The sequence below is a fragment of the Rutidosis leptorrhynchoides genome, chromosome 8, assembly GCF_046630445.1.
Source record: "Rutidosis leptorrhynchoides isolate AG116_Rl617_1_P2 chromosome 8, CSIRO_AGI_Rlap_v1, whole genome shotgun sequence".
NCBI classification, from domain to species: Eukaryota; Viridiplantae; Streptophyta; class Magnoliopsida; order Asterales; family Asteraceae; genus Rutidosis; species Rutidosis leptorrhynchoides.
Window position 1 is genome coordinate 289,637,110 of NC_092340.1, and position 17,681 is coordinate 289,654,790.

Here is a 17,681-nt window from a genome sequence, read left to right on the forward strand (position 1 = left end):
GTGCTATTGAATAAGATACCAGAAAAATTATCAGATCCAGGAAGTTTCACAATTCCATGTTTTCTGGGTAGTCTTAGTTCAATAGAAGCATTGGCAGATTTAGGTGCTAGTATAAATCTAATGTCGTATTCACTATATGCTAAACTAGACCTTGGAGAATCGAAACCAACACGAATAAGCATACAACTAGCCGATCGATCAGTAAAATATCCTAGAGGGATAATGGAAAACATGCTAGTTAAAGTTGGTACTTTAGTATTTCCAGTAGATTTTGTTATTCTGGACATGGAAGAAGATTCTCGAGTTCCTCTCATATTAGGAAGACCATTCTTAAACACGGCTAAAGCAATAATAGACGTGTTCGGTAAGAAACTGACCCTAAGTATAGAGGACGAGAGTGTTACCTTTTCAGTTGATAGAGCCATGCAACAACCACAATCTGCAGATGATACATGTTATTATATTCAAACTATAGATTCACATGCAGAATTGTTAGAAGAATTTCCAGAATTACAAGGAACAGGAGAATGTTCTTTAGGAGAAGTAACTGAACCAATTGATGAAGCTGAAATGTTAGCTACACTTATGGCTAATGGATATGAACCAACAACAGAAGAACTTCAAATACTAAAAGAAGAAGACAGATATCGATATAAATCATCGATAGAAGAACCACCGACATTAGAGTTAAAGCCACTTCCGAACCATTTGGAATACGCTTATTTACATGGTGAATCTGAATTACCTGTAATAATATCGTCTTCTCTTACAGAAAATGAAAAATCTCAACTCATTTCTGTGCTAAAAGCTCATAAACCAGCTATTGCATGGAAGATTCATGATATTAAAGGCATAAGTCCTTCGTATTGCACACATAAAATCCTTATGGAAGAAGGTCATAAAATGTATGTGCAACGCCAACGAAGACTAAATCCTAATATGAAAGATGTTGTTAAGAAAGAGATTATTAAACTGCTAGATGCAAGTTTAATTTATCCAATCTCTGATAGTCCATGGGTAAGCCTAGTTCAATGCGTACCTAAGAAGGGTGGCATGACTGTCATCACAAATGAGAAAAATGAGCTTATTCCTACTAGGACTGTAACAGGATGGCGTGTTTGTATTGATTATAGAAAATTAAATGACGCCACCAGAAAAGATCACTTTCCCTTACCTTTCATTGATCAAATGTTGGAAAGATTAGCCGGGAATAGTTACTATTGTTTTCTTGACGGTTTTCCAGATATTTTCAAATTCCAATCGCACCCGAGGATCAAGAGAAAACCACATTCACGTGCCCTTATGGTACTTTTGCTTACAAACGCATGCCATTTGAACTTTGCAACGCCCCTGCAACCTTTCAAAGGTGCATGATGGCGATTTTTCATGACATGATAGAAGAATGCATGGAAGTTTTCATGGATGACTTTTCAATCTTCGGTGATACATTTGAATCATGTCTAGTTAATCTTGAACGAATGCTTATTAGATGCGAACAATCAAATCTAGTTCTTAATTGGGAGAAATGCCATTTCATGGTTAAAGAAAGCATCGTTCTTGGTCATAAAATTTCAAAGGAAGGAATTGAAGTGGATAGAGCTAAGGTAGATGTAATTGCTAAACTTCCACATCCCACCAATGTTAGAGGAGTTAGGAGTTTTCTAGGACATGCTGGTTTTTACCGACGTTTCATAAAAGATTTTTCTAAAATTGCCACTCCTATGAATAAACTTCTAGAAAAGGATGCTCCATTCATCTTTTCAGATGAATGTATCAAATCATTTAATATTCTTAAAGAAAAACTCACTAATGCACCGATCATGATAACTCCAAATTGGAATCTACCATTTGAACTTATGTGCGATGCAAGTGATTTTGCAATGGGATCCGTTTTAGGACAAAGGATTGAAAAATGATTTCAACCTATTTATTACGCTAGTAAGACATTACAAGGAGCACAAACAAATTACACAACTACTGAAAAAGAACTCCTTGCTATTGTCTTTGCTTTTGACAAATTTCGATCATATCTAGTTCTAGCTAAAACGGTGGTCTATACCGACCATTCTGCTCTTAGATACCTATTTTCGAAACAAGATGCCAAACTACGATTAATCCGTTGGATCTTACTCTTACAAGAGTTTGATATTGAAATCCGAGATAAAAAAGGGAGCAGAAAATCTCGCCGCTGATCATCTTTCTCGTCTTGAAAATCCCGAATTAGAAGTTCTAAATGAATCGGCTATACAAGACAACTTTCCTGATGAATATCTATTAAAGATAGATTATAATGAAATTCCATGGTTTGCAGACTATGCAAGCTACTTAGTATGTGGATTCCTTGAAAAAGGATTGTCGTACCAAAAACGAAAGAAATTCTTTAGTGATATAAAACACTATTTTTGGGAAGATCGACATTTTTTTAAAAGTTGTCCCGATGGAATAATACGCCGATGCGTATTCGGAGATGAAGCTAGTCAAATCTTAAACCATTGTCACACAAGACCAACATGAGGGCATTATGGGCCTCAACTTACAGCAAGAAAAGTTTACGATGCTGGATTCTATTGGCCTACAATTTTCAAAGACGCACACCTTCTTTGCAAATCCTGTGATGCTTGTCAAAGGGCCGAAAAAATAAGTCAACGTGATGAAATGCCAAAAAAGGTCATTCATGTATGTGAAGTATTTGACATATGGGGTATTGACTTTATGGGTCCATTTCCAAAATCTCATAATAATCTCTACATTCTCGTTGCCATTGATTATGTATCTAAATGGGCGGAAGCACAAGCTCTCCCAACTAACGATGCACGAGTTGTAGTCAACTTTTTAAAACATCTTTTTGCAAGGTTTGGAGCACCGAAAGCTTTAATAAGATATGGAGTAACTCATAAAATCTCAACCGCTTATCATCCACAAACAAATGGACAAGTTGAAAATACCAACCGATCTTTAAAACGTATTCTAGAGAAAACTGTAGGATCAAATCCGAAGGAATGGTTCATGAAATTGGAGGATGCACTCTGGGCTTTTAGAAAAGCCTACAAAACTCCAATTGGAACCACACCTTTCAGACTCGTTTACGGAAAAACATGTCATCTTCCAGTAGAAATTGAACATAAAGCATTTTGGGCTTTGAAGACATGTAATCTTGATTTACATGAAGCCGGACGTCTACGGTTAAGCCAACTAAACGAATTAGAAGAATTAAGACATGAAGCATATGAAAATTCATTAATCTATAAGGAAAGAATGAAGAAATGGCATGATAAAAGAATCAGAAGTTCAAAAGAATTTAAAGAAGGAAACAGAGTTCTTCTTTTCAATTCACGATTCAAACTATTTTCTGGAAAATTGAAATCAAGATGGTCGGGACCATTCATAGTCAAAAGAGTTTTCCCATATGGAACAATAGAATTAATAAATTCAAATGGGATTGAATTTAAAGTTAATGGTCACAGAGTTAAACATTACATAGATAATCCAATGGAAGTTAAAGATGAAGTTAATCACAATTTCGACACCACAGCTAACTAAGTGTGGGAAGTTTCGAATCTTCTTAGGGTAATATAAATTTCTGTTAGAGTTAGATATTCTGTTTTCGTGTAGTTCTCGAGAATGGAATCCGAATGGTCTTTCCCTAGCAGACCCTAAAGAACTAGTCTTCTCCCCCCCATTCTGAATTTTTATTTTTTTAGGTTTTACGAGATGAAGAATTCCTTTGATCTGAACCATGGTCTAATGCTACACGCTATGATTACTAAACATAATAATGACACACTTCCGAGTGAACTGGTATCATTCATAAGAGGCAAAATAGACGGAGTAAGAAAAGAACTTAGAAAAGATCATCATAAGATACATTTTGGTAAAGGAAAATCAAAATCCGCAACAAAAAGAAGAGCACGACACCTTGAAAGATGTTATAAATGCGGAAAATGGTCACACGAAGGTAAATGTTCAAATAATCAAACATATTCAAATACCGAATTTGTTACTCTATGCAGAGAAGGACCGTTCATATGTTTAGAAGAAAAGATATTGAATAATCGAGGTTATGCTTACGTAGCTATGGAGAACCAAATCACACGACTCTCCTATGAGTCGGATAAAGCAGGTCTCTGAGAATTCTTTCTCACAGGTAAGTATGTACAGTTTTTATTTTTATTACTTTTAACCTTTTGATAATAAACGCTGAATCGTTCGCTATAAAGTATTAAATTGGTATTCAATAAAATTAGGTATGCGTAACCGAAATTATTGATATCATACAAAAATTTATTACATCATTTCGAAATTTACCGTTTATTCTTAAGGTATAAATATCTTTAATCAATCAACCCAAAATATTTCAAAAATTCGTCAGGAGTAAAACTAGGTTATGGAACCAAAATTACTTTACCAAAAAGAGGGGCGTATATTTTTGATAATATTTGATTGATTAAAGTGGGATAAAAGACCAAAAATATTTTTAATTTTATTTTTACCTTGTTTTTAAATTAATATATAAATATTAAATTATTAATGTAAATCTTTAAAATCAATATATTTAAGTTTGTGAATATTTGAAAAATTAATATTTTTAATATAAGTTTGTATGTATAAAAATAAAAATATAATATAAATTTGGTGTGAATTTTTAATTTTAATTTTTAATTTTAATTTTTAATTTTATGCATTTTAAATTTAAGTTTGGTGTGAATTTAAAAACAAAAATTTACTTTATTTCACTAAGTTAAAAATTTTATTTTTAAAATTCGTCGTGAGTTGAAAACTAGGTCGTTGAACCGAAATTGCTCTACCCAAGGGAGGGACGAGAACTTTTATTATCATTATTTTTAATCTTATTGAATTAAAGTATGCCAAAAACATTTAAAAAACCCAAAAATCTTTGCTTTTAAAACGACGCTTAAAAAATAACAAATTTTAAAACTTTGTTGAGAGACGGACTAGGACAACGATCCGAAACGCCCTCACTCATAAAAAGAAACAAATTTTTAAAATTTATTGATTTATATTTTAAAAGTATAAGGTTTTTATTAAAAAAAAATGCCAGACCTCATGCGATCGCATGGAGTTTCTTTGAAAAACTCATGCGATCGCATGAGGACCGAATTCTGGTCAGGTATCAAAAGTCGACTGGTTCTGCTGTTTCCTCACTCCACACACAAAACATACACGAACACACTCCAAAAACACCCCTAATTTCATCAATTTTTCACCAAAATCAACCAAATTTCTTGCTATAATCCGCTCTAATCATGAATTTGATAAGAAGTTTATCAAGAAGGGTAACAATTACACCCCTAAACCTCTTTAAATTTGATTTTTAATGTTCTTGAGCTATAATTTACCTAATTTGATTTTGTTAATTTCTAGTGTAATTAGAGTTAAATTGTTAGTATATTATGCATGAATAACCTAGATTGATGCTATTTAACATGATTTAAAGCCAAAAACTACAAAAATTTTTGAAATCTAGGGTTTGTGTTCTTGAGCAATTTGGGGCTTTTTGATATAAACAGGTTATGACCAATTTTTTTCATGAATTATTGCTAAATTAAGTAGTGTAACATGTTTAGGTAGCTAAATGATCCAAACTTTGATCTTAAACATGATTTTTAAGAATTAAAGTGGACTTTTTAGGTCTAAAATTCATGAACTTGATTAAATTGATGTAAATGCCATTTGAAACTTGTTTAATTGCTAGTAATGGTTATTTTAACATGTTATTTGAGTTGAATGCTTATGAACTTTGTAACCATTTTCATATATGCTTATTTGAAAAAATGTAGAATTGTTAAAATTGTGAAAATGTGTATAAGTTTAATTTTGATAGAACATGTTATTGTAATTGTTTCAAGTTGTTATTTTGCTAACACTAATGCATATTTGGATGCACAAATTTTGTTTTTAATGTGTTTTGCAGAAAAATACCGATACTGATGGTGCATCATCATCATCTAGGCAACCTGCTCCAGAACCTGAACCAGAAATGCAATATGAGCCACAATATGAACCAGAACCTGAACAGGAGCAACAACAGGAACAACAACAACAACCTGATCAACACATACCATATTATGATCCGCAACAAGAATATGTTAATGCCTATGTAATTTTTCTGATTCATCCGATAGTAGCTGAAACGTTCGCAACTAATCCATCCGGACGAAGTCTTCAACAGTTGGTCCCATTACGATGATCGACACCAAATAATATCCTTATTATGAGCTAATGCACAGTGGAAGACTTAATTCGTACTTGAGAATAACATGCTTTAAAACGTCAACATAAAGTTGGTGAGATATATAGGTTTGATGCTAGCAGCGTAATAACTATGGACCACAAGATTTAATGTTTATACATAATACACTCCTCGTGTATGAAAAGTCGTTGAGCACTTGGTAACCATACTTAACATTTAAATCGCAGCAGCATATTCTTAAATAAACCCTACACTGTACCAAAGTGTAGTAACGAAACGAAGTACTGTGCAACCGTTAAATACTGGTCGTCCAGTCCGGTTGGGGTTGTCAGGCCCGATAGATCTATCAACAGGATTCGCGTTTACGCTCCTCACGTAAATATTAGCTACCAAGTATAAAGAAATATGCCATGGTACAACTCAACGTAGATTTTATTTTGATCACTTGTGTCCATAACGTAAATAATTTATAAAAACAGCGCATGTATTCTCAGCCCAAAAATATTTAGAATTTAAAAGGGACTATATACTCACCATACTATATTTTATAGTAAAAATACATATAACATCATTGATCAAGTTTAAGGTTGGCCTCGGATTCACGAACCTATATCACGTATATATATTAATACACGTAGTTGTAATCGAACAGATATTCATATATATATTATTTTTAGTAATTTTCATTATATATATATATATATATATATATTCATTTTATATATATAGAAATATTAATATAGTGAAGTTATGTGTAGTAAATATATATTTATATATATAATCTTTATTGTTATGTTTATAACTCTAATAGCATTATTAAAACCCTTATTTTTGTAATCACAATCATTAAAAAAAAATAATGATATAAATAATACTAATAATAATAACAATAGCTTTAGTGAAATCAAAATAATAAAATTTAAAAAAAAAAATTTATAGTTATGATATTAAATTTAATAATAACAATACTAATAATCAATTTAGTAATAGTATTGATAACTTTAATAATGATACTTATGTTATTAATAATAATAATAATAATAATAATAATAATAATAATAATAATAATAATAATAATAATAATAATAATAATAATAATAATAATAATAATAATAATAATAATAATAATAATAATAATAATAATAATAAGATAGCAAGTATACCCTTTAAAATCTTTAAGTAAAAAGATAAGCTGCAGACGAGAATCGAACCCACGACCTCCCAGTAACAAGTAACACCTACGACCACTCAGCTAGGTTCGTTTTTCAGATTATATTTAAAACCGAATTGTTTTAACCCGTTTCTGTCTATCCCTCTTCATCATATCACCGCATCATTAAGTATAATCTAAACTGGATTGGGTCTCGGCCCAATACACTTTCACAAACCCAACTTTATCTCGGTCCAAGGAATAATATAAGCCCAACTAGGAAAATATATCGGTCCATTAAATCATGAAAACCCCGATTGCTTGGTTATGTATTTGTTGAATTGTAAAGTGGTGTATGATATATTAAAAAAAAAAAAAAAAAATCTTCTAGTGCCCTGTTGCTCTCTTGTCCCCCACGTCCCTTTCCATGATCCAATTTGTGATTTCTAGCAAAACTTCGGTGCCCCACTACTAAATTAATTAATACCACGTAACATAAACTTTTAAAAAGAAAGCAAGTGGGGAAGTGGAGCTGTCGGCCATGAATCACAAATGTATAATAAGGTATTTAATGGCTATAAAATGCAGAAGTAACTTAACAGTTCAAGTGGTTTGTTTGAGTTCCGGATTACACAGATTTAAAGGAGGTGATGGTGATGGTTTGGGTTTGTAACCGAAACAGAAGGTTCCGGCAGTTGAAGCAGCAGTCGTGAGCAGAAAACATAATATAACAGTGGTGTTTCACGTCTAAGATTAAGAGAGAGGGAGGAGAGAGAGTGATAGGTAATGGCGAAGGTGGTGGCGGTTTGAAGGTGTCAAGGTGATGATGGTCTGTTGTATTCGATCAGGATCAGAAAAAAAAATTATATAGCAGTAGTCTCAACGGGTTTGGGTGGTTTTGGGTAGTAACAATGGTGGTGAACATCGAAGGTACAAAAATAAAATAAAATGGGTATTCGAATGATGATGGTTCGAATGAAGGAGAAGGGTGGTGAAGGTGGCTCCGGCGATGACGTTGTGTAGGTGGTGGATGGTGGGTCTTGTTGGAACAATGACAGTGAATGGTCGTGAGGTTCTAAGTGGTAGTAACAGTAATATCAAACCGAAAATCAGTAGTAGGTTCTAAGTGTTTTTAGTTATTTAATGATGGTCTCATCGTGGTAGTTTGAGGTTGTTCAACTTCAAAGATGGTCAAGGTGGTGATATCAACTTGTTGGTTAATGTTTGAAGGGACAATGATCAAGGCCGTGATTTTCTTGGTGGTGGTTTTCACGAGGGTAAGGTGGGTTTGGTGATTTATATGATTGAAGTGGTATTCGATTAGCGGTGATCAAAGTAGGAGAAATATACAAGGTAATGGTTTAGTGGTGATCAAGGTATTTGCAGTGGTGAAGGATTATGGTGGTTATCATGGTGGATTGATGATTGTAAGAACACGCTTCAACAATAGCTCATCCTTCGGTTTAGCCGTTTGTCGAACAGAAAAGTTACAGTGGTCGGTAATAGTTTTAAATGGGTGGTTTTGGTTGTGGTTGTCTAGTGGTGGTGATATATATATATGTAAAGCATGTAATGGTAATTCACAACAAAAAGGAAATAGAATTAGAATAACATAGAGGGTAAGTGATTCAAGTTGTTTGTGCCAATTGTTCTGTAAATGTGTATGTATATATATTATATTATATATAGGGTTTAGATAGATAGATAGATATGTGAATCAGAAACGTGCAAAGTTAATTTAAAATAAAATAATATAAGCAGCCTCAAGTTTGGATTATACTACTGACATTCATTCCCGGATTATTATATCGTGGTCCATTGTTAAACAGTTACGATATAAAAGTGTTCCTAAAAATCCCAAACTTTTAGATTAATATATTTAATTATTTTCACTCGTTAACTGTTTGAAACCTACTCAAAAAGGTTCGATAATTATTTTATATATTCTCAAGTAATATTTATACACACACACACATATATATATCTATTTACAAATAGTTGTTCGTGAATCATCAGGCTTGGTCAAAGGGTAACTGATTATCCGAATATAGTTTTGAAACTTTCTAGACTCAACATTATAGATTTTGCTTATCGTGTCGGAAACATAAAAAGTTTAAAGTTTAAATTTGGTCGAAAATTTCCGGGTCATTACAGTAGCACACCCGACGATTCATGAAGAACAGTTGCATCCCAATTTGAGATTTGATCGAAGTTGGAGAGATTACCCGACGTATCAAAGTAACAAATTCAAACTGGTAACAAAAAATGTAGAAGTACCGAGGGTAATCAATTGGGAGCCTTTGGAAAGGGTCCACCTAGTTAACTCACTTAGACTGCATCTGATCCAAAGGTATGGTAGCTCTTCTTTTCCCGATTGGAAACGTTTATTCACCATTCGTAGGCCTGTATATAAGGAATGGTGTGTTGAGCTTATGAGTACTATAGCGTTAAATTCAGATGAGGAAATGGAGGAAGCAGATAACATTAGGGATGTCATTAGGGAGGCTATGACTGACGTCTACCAGCGTATAGATGAGGTAGAAATGACAAACGAGGATAGACATAGTCGATACGAGCAGTGGCACGCCCAGGATGTGTACGAGCATTTCAGGCAACGACAGCATGATAGATGGCACTATCATCAGCATCAGATCATGAGCCAGCTATCACCTCAGGATCACTACGTACCGACCCGACCTGCTTACTATCCTCCACACCAGCCTGATATGCAATCACCATTTACTCTCTACGACCCTAACCAGGCCTATCAGTACACCTATAACCAACCATGGAACCCGCCCGACGACATGAACTGGAACCCCTATCCAGATTGATATAGTTCCCGTTGGTGATTTTTATGATTTTTATCTTTTTATCATTTATATTTATTTATGTTTAAACATATTATATTGTGATACTTTTATGTAAGTTTTAACATTTTTATTATGTTATACTAATATTTCATATTTGATTTGAAAGTGGGATGTTAAGTCCCATTTCAAATTACCATGCATGTTTATATTTGTATTGTATGTATTTTATTGTCAATTGTACACAACAGGGTAAAACAGCGCATTTTCAAAGACTGGCATTAAGTTCAGCAAAAGCTACTAATTTTGACGACAAAACGAAAAACAAATGTGATGTAACAACAAAGACGGAATGAACAAATGATGTGCACCATTTATCATTCAACAAACAAACGCCAATATGTTTGGAAACTTTGGTAAAATTTAATCATTTTACTACGCTAATCACCCTCAATAATTTAAATTGTTACTGATTTCTTGCACATGAGGGCATTGCAAGATCTTAAGTGTGGGAAGGGGTTAAATTCTTTCAGATTTTTAAAATTTTTGACTTATACACTTGGTTACCATTAAAAATACTAGTAACGCAGTAGTTGTATTAGAATCTAGTGCTCTCTGATAATAAAGAACATCCCTAGTCTTATATACTGACTACCCAATTCTAGTAAAAATTTTTAAAATTTTCAAATAAATGAATTCAAAATCATGTTTATACATATTTATGAACGATAAAACTAGGTGTTAACACTGAAATTATTGTTACCTCGGAAAGGACATAAATTGAGAAACAACCCAAAATGTTAAATTCATTTAAAATAGAATAGAGAACAATAAAAAGGCAAAGAAAGGAAAATAAAAGCCAAGTGTGGGAAAAATTTACCAAGTTATTTAAAACATATGTCACATATTTTTGTACAAATAATTGAAGATACTTTTATTTTGGACAAAATTAACCGTTTTACTCGGTAAATTATAATATATTTGAAAGAAAGATGGATCTACACGATGAATTAATTCCATCATTAAAAGGAAGTAAAGTCTTCCAAAAAAGACACGCGTTTCTTGATTTAGGTCAGGAAGTTGTCGTCCAGACCAGTTGTAGAGTCTACGAAAAATCTTGAAAAGTTTTCTCGAAAATCAGCTGGAAATCCACGGACCTCAGCATCAAACAGGTTCGCCAAGTGGTCAGACTTATCCTAACCATGAGAGGATCTGTCTTGTACAATGGGGGGCACCATGCAAATTAGCTTATAAGACTAATGAATCAGATCCCCATAAAGGATAATCTCCTTAAAGATCAAAAATCAGCTTTTAAGACTGATATTACTCAATCCTTGAGATTGACCTTAAATATTGAGAATTCAAACTCATGGAATTCGATGATATCTAAACTCGAGCTTGAACGAGAAAATATTTTGATCAAAATTACAAACCGATTTGTTTTCTGAAAACCCTATTTTCAATGCATTCATTACCATTGAACGTAAAATCCTAGGAATTCACCTGGAATTCATTAGCTCACCTGAATCAAATTGGGTGTCAACCGTAAGAACGGTGGTTGCATAGCATGGTCGAAGACAGGACCTTGTGCCAGACCGGAAAAACTATAGGGTAAGCTTTACTATTGCTCCTACAAAGGATAGTAATTGCATCCAACACGTTATAGACCATAATTGAAAGCATGTCATGGGACATTGCCTTAACAGTTACTTGTTCAACGCTTTCCTTTACAACCGGACGGTAGTTTACCGAAAGGTAATATACGGAGCAAGTATACTGGATGTGTTGCTTTCCCAATACAAGGTTAGCAAGTGGGTGACACAAAACCTCAAGTTTTGAGCTAAAATTTTCAAACCTGAAACCCACCAAACCCACAAAAACAATTTGCAAACACCGGTGAAGGGTTATTCCGGAAAACTTATCTAAGGTAAAAGCTAGATTTAATTTTCAAAATATCAAATGTTTTCATAAAGATCCAATTTCCTTAAGGATCTAAATTTTCATAGTCATGTGGGACTGTAAACCACAACATTACTATCATTGTTCATACCGCCATATAGAAATCACTGATATACAAAGTGTGAAGAATAAAGAAGTGATTCTAGTATTTTTATTTCAAGACTATATTGCTTGAGGACAAGCAACGCTCAAGTGTGAGAATATTTGATAATGCTAAAAACGAATATATATTTCATAGCATTATCCCTCAAGAAAGACAAGCTTTTAGTTTCAATTTTTCTATTTACAAGTGATATTCGTTTAAATAATAAAAGGTGAAGACAAAAGACAGATTCGATGATTTGAAGACGCAAACGACCAAAAAACTAAAAAGTACAAAGTACAATCAAAGTGGTTCAAATTATTGATGAGAAACGTCTAAAAATTACAAGAGTACGAGCCGCAAAACGCAAAATACACGATATTAAATTGTACGCAATGACGTTCAAAAATCCGGAACCGGGACCAGAGTCAACTCTCAACGCTCGACGCAACGGACTAAAAATTACAAGTCAACTATGTGTAACACCCGCATTTTGGGCCTAGATGAAATGACCATTGTACCCTGGAGTAGGGCGTAATTAGTGATTTTTATAATTATATGTTTATAATTATTTGGTTGTTTAGTTGAGACCAGTTTGTGACAAGGGTCATAGAACAGGTTCGTTTATTGAATTTGGACTCCGTTAGGGCCTCCTAACGAAGTACGAAAGATATCAGATAACAGATAAATACCCGTGTGTTATGGGGTATGGGTTTTTTAACCCATATATAAGCCTGTTTCCAGACTATTCTTCTATTTTCCCAAAAATAAATCAAGTACTCCGTACCTAACATTTATCACTCTCAAACTCTAATCTAATTCAAGTGTGGAATTGGATCAAGAAGCATTAAGGATTGAATTGTTACTTCTTAGTGATTATCTATCCAGATTTGTAAGATTGAATCATTGTTCGATTTCTTGATTAAATGGGTTTTTAATAGAAATTAGCTTAAATCTAGTTGTTTGATGTATAAAAACATCAATTGATGTTAGAAATAGGTTGTATATATGTTTAGTAACTTTCTTGTGCTTAAAATTTGGTCAAAAACACTTAGAAATCGAGTTTTTGGGAAAAAAAATCACAAAATCATCGAATTGGTTCGAAACCCAGTTTGCTACAGTACCCGAGTTGCTACAGTGTCACTATTTGCTACAGTACACAAGTTGCTACAGTGTCACTATTTGCTACAGTGCCACTATTTGCTAAAGTGTCACTATTTGCTACAGTGTCACTATTTGCTACAGTGTTCGGAAACTACTATTTGCTACAGTACCTTTTATGAAATTGAAACGGGCGTAATTTTCAAAACGTAACTCCGTTTTTGATGAATAAACTATCGTTAGAATCATAATAAAGAATACTTTTCAATGGTGAACTTTTAAGAAACTAGATCAAACTATTTTTGGGTCGGAAAAGGAGTTTTAGTGTGTATGTCGTGTTTTGCACGCACCTGTATGCCATTATTGAATGGAATCATGATGTAGACTCATAAAATTATGAATATATGGTGTTATAACCTAGTTTATAGTATGATTTGATTATACTATTGATTGAGATATGTATATTGACTTCGTTGTGTTGTTCTTAGGTGATAAGAACAAGGAAGAAGCTCAGAAGTAAGATAACTGAGCAGTTGCTGGTAATTGGTGAGTGGGATTATCTCCGGGTGTAGTATAGAGTAGCAAGTTGTGCTACTATGTTATACTGTTATAGTTGCTATGCTTAGTAGATATGTTGTAATAATGATCATCGTAGAGTTGCCATGTTAGTCGTAGGGACAGTTGTTCGTAGTGGTAGTTGCTTAACAGTTGTGTGCACAAGTTGTAGTTGCCTGTTGGAACCTATTGTTGTTAGGTTCAGTTCAGAGAGGTCAACCTTGTTGTGGTTGGGTCCAGTTGGCTACTGTTTGTTGAGTATAGTGCTGAATGATGCATCACCTGCGTGTGGATTTACTATACTGGGGATTCAGTAGTAAGGACTTTCGGTAGATGCTAGACTGATCAGCTAGTGTTCGTGTGCTCGTACAAGCCGCCGAGTCTCTAGTTGGAGCATAGTTGCTAGTTGATTATTGCTAGTTGATAGTTACTAGTTATTAGTTGTCAGCTGCCTGTTATTGATTATTGTAGTTGCTGTAGTTGTACAAGTTGGTACTATATGCTAGATCTGTTAGATGATTCCATTCACTTAGCCTCGTGCTAACCCCCCCTCACCTCCTCTCTTGCAGGTTTTGGATATTAGTGCTGGTAGGGACGGGCGTCGGGTTGACGATATGTTTGACAAGACGAACTCTGATGTCTTAACTTTTATAAATATGTAACTAGTTGTTTAACGTAACACCGGTGGTTTGTAATAAGTAACTAGCTAATGATTTGTGATAATCATGTTTGTAATTAACTAAGGGTATTTATGTGAATTAAGTCTTCCGCTATGTTTTAAAAAAAATCTGGGTGTTACAACTTGGTATCAGAGCATAGGTTTGGCCGCATGTACATTGTGTTGAATGTCATATTCCCAAACCTTGTGTTGTGTCAAACATATCTGAGGGGACGGGTTAAGTGAATGTCGGGATTACATGCGTTAGTTGATAGGTACTAACCTGTTTTCCACTAAGATTTTGTGTGCGATGTTGTGGTAGTGCAGATATGGCAGATAATACAGGAAACGCAACTGGTTCGTCAGCCCCCGGAACATTCAGAGGCCCAGATGAAGACGGGTACGTGTCAGAAGAGGATCCACAGGAACAAATAATAGATTTGCAAAGTAAGTTAATGGAAGCACGTGATTGAATACGGGAATTAGAACAACGTCAGGTAACCGTGAATCTAAGTGGTAGTGTACCGAATCAGATGATTAGTGGGTATCCGGTGCAGTCAAATATTCATCAGCAAAATGGAAGTGCTTTCTAACAACAGCAATGGATACCATCTCAGAATCAGTTTCCTCAACAGTATCAGATGCCACCACAGTTTAATCAACAGTTCCCAAATCAGATGTGGGGTCCGTATCAGATGCCGACGTTTCAACAACCGAAGAAATGTACCTTCAAACAGTTTCTGAATTGTAATCCACCAGAGTACTCAGGAAGTTCCAACCCAACAGTAACCCTTAACAGGTTAAGAGAGATAGAAAAGGTTTTTGAGGCATGTCAGTGTGAACCAGAATTGCAGGTTATTTATGCTAGTCGTATGCTGAAGAATAGGGCAATGGTTTGGTGGGATACGGTTATTTCTAGTATACCAAAAGAGCAAGTGAACATGATTACTTGGGAACAATTTTATAGTAAATTTTGTGAGCAGTATTGTTCGTCTTATGACCTTAATCGAATTAAGACGGAATTTCTGGCAATGAAAATGACACCTCAGATGACGATAGATGAGGTGATTGAGCAGTATATGGAAAAATTAAGGTTTGTGCAACAGTGGGTTCCAGATGAGCAGTCCAGAATTCAGCACTTTGTTAACATAATTTTACCAGAGTACAGAACAATGGTTAGGATGGCGACGACTTTATCGCAAGCGTTTGTTATGGCCAAGATGGTAGAGGATGATGTCAGAGCAGCAAGGAATAGAATAGTAGGTTATGAGATGTCACAACAAGATCAGGTGATGAGTCATTCGGACTCTAGGTCAAGGAAGTCTGTTAAGTTGAAACATAAGAGTGGGTCAGAACAGAGTGGGTCAGCATCAAGTCAAAATTCTTGGTGTTATAGTTGCAGATCATCTCATAGTGGTCCTTGTTCAGATTCAACCAAAAGATGTTTGAGATGTGGTATTGTGGGACACAAGATTCGGATGTGTTCGTTCCAAGAGGATGTATGTTGGAGATGTCATCAAGTGGGGCATAGGTCAGCTCAGTGTCCGTATGTAAGAGGATCAAGTTCTGGGGCGGGGCCAGGAGCGCAGTCGGGATCAGTAGGTGGATCTTCTGGTTCTCCAGTTGGGCAGAAAAGAAAGAATCCACCTACGGAAACAGCAAGAGCTTATCAGATGGTTGCAGATGCAGATGTTGAATGTGATGTGAATACAGGTATGCTTCAAAATCGTCGTATTGTTTAGTCATATACATGTATATGATTGGGTGTATATATATGTGTGGTAGATTAGTAGATCTTGATAGTAGTGTAAGATTTATTTTGTTGCATTATGTTGTTTATGTTTTGGTTGCGACCCTTCTGTGCCATGTGGGGTAAGGGTGACCCTTAGGTTGACTTTTTGGGATTGAGAACCGTAACTTGGATAGAGATGCGTTGAGTATGTTTGTGTAGTGGACTTTTGGATGACATGAAGTTGTTGGATAGTAGCATGAGTATGATTGTTATGACGGTATTTCCTAAGCTTGTTGGATGTATGATCTGGTTGATAGATTATATTTAGATGATTGATAGACAAGGTTTGAATAACTATGATTGGACAGATGTTGTGATTGATTAGTTATAAAGTAGTTAAATTAATTACCGATGCTTATTGAGGAAATTGATTGGACATAAGTTAGTGAATGAGACAAGTAGAATTTTTCCGTTGCGAGCAACTCAGAATGAAGGTATGATTTAGGATAATATGCTTGTGTCTGGCCAACAGAAGTATATTGTGATAAATCATACGGAATTTCTGGGAAGCTGAAGGAAAATTAGGCGGCCTGTGCTATATTGGATTGTGATGTGACTGGATATGAGACGAATAACATGTGAAGTTCTGATGACTTACGAGACAATTTCGTGGACCTAGGTATAGATTTTAGCATGATGACTAATTCTATTGCCTAAGCTTTGGATAATTGGGAAAAGTGGACTGTATAAAGAGTTGAATTGGATGACAGATCGTGAAATTTATGATACGGAATGGCGAAGAAACACGAATTTGACTCTAATTATTTGACTTGATCGTGTAATTTGTGGGCTTAAGTAGATTAATGGACGTTGATCGACGGAGATTGTGACAAGTTATTTGGTATCGGGAATGTATTGACGTCAGGAATCTCATTTCCCTATGCAATTGTGGTGGATATTGTTGGTATCGGGGATAAGATCGATAAAGTTAACCGTGTGTTTTGGCAGGGCGAGTAACAATTTTTGGGTTTGTTGACCATAGTTGACCCGATTCCGAGGAAAAAAATCTCTTTTAAGGAGGGTAGATTTGTAACACCCGCATTTTGGGCCTAGATGAAATGACCATTGTACCCTGGGGTAGGGCGTAATTAGTGATTTTTTTAATTATATGTTTATAATTATTTGGTTGTTTAGTTGAGACCAGTTTGTGACAAGGGTCACAGAACAGGTTCGTTTGTTGAATTTGGACTCCGTTAGGGCCTCCTAACGAAGTACGAAAGATATCAGATAACAGATAAATACCCGTGTGTTATGGGGTATGGGTTTTTTAACCCATATATAAGCCTGTTTCCAGACTATTCTTCCATTTTCCCAAAAATAAATCAAGTACTCCGTACCTAACATTTATCACTCTCAAACTCTA